The sequence below is a fragment of the Aegilops tauschii genome, unplaced genomic scaffold (assembly GCF_002575655.3).
Source record: "Aegilops tauschii subsp. strangulata cultivar AL8/78 unplaced genomic scaffold, Aet v6.0 ptg000133l_subseq_4301846:4307393_obj, whole genome shotgun sequence".
Classification (NCBI taxonomy): domain Eukaryota; kingdom Viridiplantae; phylum Streptophyta; class Magnoliopsida; order Poales; family Poaceae; genus Aegilops; species Aegilops tauschii.
The window spans coordinates 94-5,548 of record NW_027332486.1 but is presented as its reverse complement, the minus strand read 5'-3'; the positions used below and the strand labels follow the sequence as shown (position 1 = coordinate 5,548).

General features: G+C 33.9%; 2 non-coding genes across 2 annotated transcripts; both read left to right on the top strand.

Annotated features, from left to right (window-relative positions):
* The first annotated feature begins 4,170 nt into the window (after positions 1 to 4,170).
* TRNAP-UGG (transfer RNA proline (anticodon UGG)) lies at positions 4,171 to 4,244 on the top strand. The gene has a single exon. It is a non-coding gene; the product is annotated as a tRNA-Pro (tRNA).
* A 139-nt stretch (positions 4,245 to 4,383) lies between these two features.
* Positions 4,384 to 4,457, top strand: TRNAW-CCA (transfer RNA tryptophan (anticodon CCA)). Its single transcript has one exon. It is a non-coding gene; the product is annotated as a tRNA-Trp (tRNA).
* The last annotated feature ends 998 nt before the right edge of the window (positions 4,458 to 5,455 follow it).

The window sequence follows — 5,455 nt, the reverse complement described above, 5'->3', positions numbered from 1 at the left end:
CTATAGTATTCATATAGAATAAGAATAAAAATTAAGACAATAAACTGCGGATTCTTTCTTTCTGTTCCATTCTTACGTTTCCATATTAAAGTGTGGTTTTCTTACTTAAATTTAATAATATTAATCTAATATGCCCATTGGTGTTCCAAAAGTACCTTACCGGATTCCTGGAGATGAAGAAGCGACTTGGGTTGACTTATACAATGTTATGTATCGAGAAAGGACACTTTTTTTAGGTCAAGAGATTCGTTGCGAGATCACGAATCATATTACAGGTCTCATGGTATATCTGAGTATAGAAGATGGAATTAGTGATATTTTTTTGTTTATAAACTCCCCAGGCGGGTGGCTAATCTCAGGAATGGCTATTTTTGATACGATGCAAACGGTGACACCAGATATATATACAATATGCCTCGGAATAGCCGCCTCCATGGCGTCCTTCATTCTGCTTGGAGGAGAACCCACCAAGCGTATAGCATTCCCTCACGCGAGGATTATGCTTCACCAACCTGCTAGTGCTTATTATCGGGCAAGGACACCAGAATTTTTACTAGAAGTAGAAGAGTTACACAAAGTTCGCGAAATGATCACAAGGGTTTATGCAGTAAGAACAGGCAAGCCTTTTTGGGTTGTATCCGAAGACATGGAAAGGGATGTTTTTATGTCAGCAGACGAAGCCAAAGCTTATGGACTTGTCGATATTGTAGGGGATGAAATGATTGACAAGCACTGCGATACTGATCCAGTGTGGTTTCCAGAAATGTTTAAGGATTGGTAGTGTCCGGATTTCTTGTAAAGTTATTTCACAGCTAAATTCGTGTTTTCCTCGATTTAATAGAAAATAGAAAGACTTCATGATGAGCAATCATCAGGTTAAGATGGATCTAAACCAATCCATTTTTTTCTATATACATACAACATGCCGACGGTTAAACAACTTATTAGAAACGCAAGACAGCCAATACGAAATGCTCGAAAAACGGCCGCGCTTAAAGGATGCCCTCAGCGTCGAGGAACATGTGCTAGGGTGTATGTGCGACTCGTTCAGATCATGACTTCAAACAAATATAAAAAAAATTGAAGTATCCATGATTAGTACCAATGAATAGGATATAGCTTCTCTATCCTAGATTTCTATGGTATATGGAATTTATGGTTTCCTTTGGTGCAAATCCAATTATCTAAATTGGAAATAAGAAGCAATTCTCCCATTGGTAGCAAATGGTTATCCATTAAGCGGAGGAAATAGTAATAAAAAGAAAAAGGCTTATGCTCCTTTATCTTAAAAGAACGGACTAACAGGGTCAGCTACTTAGCCAACTTTCATAATTAAATACCGTCACTGTATGGATAACTCTTATTGTGAAAAGAGCTATTTACTCTATAATGGATAGGTAGAGCCAAAGAATGTGGACTATACAAGTTCGCAATACCTTTTGATGAAAGAAAGGGCTCCGGTGTATAGAGAGGGCCTCACCGTTTAAAAGGGAACCATAGAAACGATGGAACCCACTATTTTTTTTAGTATTATTAGAATGAATTTGTTATTTCGTATAGAAATAACTGAACGGAGTGGAATAAAAAATCGTGGTTGGGAAGGTTACTATAGCAAAAGCCATTGGAATTAATATTTTATATATCGGAATAATTAGTTTTGTTATTAATGAGAAAAAGGGTGGCTAAAAGAAGAGAAATCATTAGTTATTCATTAAGGTTAATTTGATTCAATGACCAGAGTTCCGCGAGGATATATAGCCCGGAGACGACGAACAAAAATGCGTTCATTTGCCTCAAACTTTAGAGGGGCTCATTTAAGACTTAATCGAATGATTACCCAACAGGTAAAAAGAGCTTTTGTTTCCTCTCATCGAGATAGAGGTAGGCAAAAGAGGGATTTTCGTCGTTTGTGGATCACTCGGATAAACGCAGCAACGCGGGTATATAAAGTATTCGATAGTTATAGTAAATTAATACACAACCTGTACAAGAAGAAATTGATTCTTAATCGTAAAATGCTTGCACAAGTAGCTGTATCAAATCCAAATAATCTTTACACGATTTCCAATAAAATAAAGATCATCAATTAAAGGTATAAATAAAGTAATATACTGGAATAATAAAAGATGAATTCCCGGAGTTCCCTCTCCGGGAAGATACAATAAATTAAGATTAAGTGGTAGGAATCAACGAGCTGGATTACTTTCTTTATAATATATATAGGTCTGGCCCTTTCGAATTCGAATAAAACATCAACAATCGGAACTTAAGTTCCGGTTGTTGTTTCTTAAATTTTGGTTGTTGTTTCTTAAGTTTCGATTGGAATTGTACTTTTGCGTTAATTGAGGAATATGTCTATTTTTTCTGGGTCTAGAACCTGTAATTATTGAAATTGACTGGGCTTGAAATTGCTTTTCGTTCTCATAGTTACGAAACGGTAAGAAAGATAAAATACGAGCCTGTTTTATAGCAAGAGTAATTAATCGTTGTTGTTTCAAGGTTAATCTATTTATTCGTCTCGATAATATTTTTCCTTGTTCACTAATAAATCTATTAATTAAACTCATGTTTCTATAATCAATTCGATCTCCGGGCCAATCCGGGGACGCCTACGAAAAGGTTGTTTAGATTTACGAAAAGGTTGCTTGAATTTACGAAAAGTTTGCTTGGATTTACGAAAGGGTTGCTTGGATTTATTAAAAGTTTGCTTGGATTTACTAAAGGGTTGCTTAGATTTAAGAAAAGGTTGTTTAGATGTATACATGATTTATTCCTTATTTAAAATTTGAAAATTTGAAAATTCACTTCTTTATTTTATTAATTTAGGATCCAGAAGAAGTAGTTTTTCTTTGATCCATATCTTATTTGATTCATATTATAGTATATGAATACCCTCTATACATATGAAATAATATCTACCGGAAATCAGATGAGTTGATTTGTATTTTGTATTCTATACTATGTTTTCTTTATATATTAAATATGAAGTTCTTACTCTTTCTGTTGTTTGGAAAGATCGAACACACGATGTTCCTATTTCTTTATTTCGTGATGAGTCGTATGCTTGCGACAATAACGACAAAATTTTTTGAATTCTAATTGTCCGGGTGTATTGTGGCGATTCTTTTGAGTACTATATCTAGAAATCCCCGTCGATTCCTCATTGGCACCTTTTCGAACACAACTGATGCATTCCAAAATAACTCTGATTCTAACATCTTTTCCCTTGGCCATGAACCTCCTTTTCTTTTTGGATTGACTTAACTTAATTCTTCTACTTATTCTTTTATTCTTCTATTTTGAATCCGAAGAAGAAGAATAAAATTCATTAGAATAATTTTTTTTTATTCTTAAATTAAGTAATAAAAAATAGAGAAATAATTAAAGAATACAATCCTTGTCGAATTAGCAAAGATTTTGGTTCGAAATCCTTTCATTTAATTAGCCAGCCCCACCTTTTCTATGCTCTGATTTCTGAGGCCTTATTTAGCTTGGGTACCCCTTTAAATTGAATTTCTATTTTCAAAAATGGGGTTTACAAAATTTTTAATGACTCTGAGGTTCAACCCAATCCATCTTTTCTTTCTTTTTCCTTCCGATACTAAAAAAAGATTGAAAAGGATCAAATTTTGTCATATCACGAAGAAATCTATCCCTCCCATAGCAATAACTAGAATTAAAAAAAAGGGAATGACAAAGCATCTGGGAATAAACGATTAATTTCTATCAATAAACCTGCTAAAGCACCAAACCATAGAGTACTTAGCACGGGTGCTACAGAGAGATATGTTTTTATATCCCGCATTGAAAATCCTCCTTCCTTGTTGGAATACATATATGATCATAAACTCTTGCCCAAGATTGTTATGCTATATATAAAATGAACCATATCGACGAAATTTTCCTATCCCTAAAAAAGAAAAAGATGACCCCTTCTTCCTATATATTAGCAAGGAAAAGTAATCCTTCTTTTATAGGCGAAATTATATTGGATTTTATATGTATATAATTCCTTAATTATATGAGACCAAAAAGAAGAAATGACACGAGGGTTCTATATATAGATAGAGAAAGAAAGAAGAAGAAAATAGAAAGAAGAAGAAAATTATGATGTGGAAAAGAAGACAGGAATTGTGTACAATGGCATTGTACAACAATTTAATTTGGAAAAGGGATGTAGCGCAGCTTGGTAGCGCGTTTGTTTTGGGTACAAAATGTCACAGGTTCAAATCCTGTCATCCCTACCTATTACTTCTTTCTTCTTTATAGGCAGTAGCGACGAGATCAATTAAAGTAAAGTGGGTATAACTTGAATTTGTGGAGACTATACGTACGTGAGATACATTAGGAATAGAAAAAGATTTTCTTTTTGAATGAATGAAAGCGCTCTTAGTTCAGTTCGGTAGAACGCGGGTCTCCAAAACCCGATGTCGTAGGTTCAAATCCTACAGAGCGTGATTCCATCTATTTTATGTCGAAGCAGAGTAAAATAACTTAACAAAATTGAATTGTAACTCCAATTTCAATTTGACCTCCTCTCTGGTCTGGAGGAGGTCAATCAAAAAAAAATGACTCAATCAAAGATCCAACTGATCCCCACGCCTGTATTGCAAATACGCAGTCACGAATAATCCCGCTAAAGTAATAGGAATTAGGCCTAAGACGATTCCAAATAGAAAAACTTCAATCATTTCGATTTGTTCGAGGGGATAAAAAAAGAGGTACGATCTATCCCTAAATAGTACTCTAAATTATCCACGAATCTCAATGACCAAGAAAAGAATTCCTAATTAGTCTGGAAAAGAGTCGTAGAATGCCAGGAATCCCAAAGAAAGATTTTTCTTTTCTGAATTATAATTATTCAGTCAATTCAAATAAGGCGTATCTTGTTCAAGCCAATAAATAGAGCTGGGGTTATAGTTAAAGCAGCCAGTAGAAAACCAAAATAACTAGTTAAAGTAAGCATGAAAGAGTTAAATTCCATTTATTTTTTTTTACTACACTACATATGTTGGTAAAGCATTTACCTAAGTTATGGAAAATTCAGAATTCATCAGTTATTTTAGATAATACTAAAAAACAAGGTAGAGTAAGATACAGAAGTGTAAAAGAAAGTGGATTCATCAGATGATACATGAGTCCCTAATTCCGAATCAAGAGATTTGTTGTGGAATTTGTCAATTGAGTAAAGTAATAATATTAAGAACTAGATCATCTAACCCCATTGAATTTCATTTTTTCATTCAATTTTCAGGGAAATTTTTGAATAAGAGATAAATAAACAATTGAATTTGAAAAAAAAACTTCTTTCTATTTTGGATAATTTCTTTTTCAATAGGACCCTCGTTTTGGAGTGAACGATCGAATATTCCCCTATTCCTTCTTATTTTAACTGATTGTATTCCATATGGAATAAGAGGAGAACAAAAGCATTCCACGACCTGCCAAGGGGCTG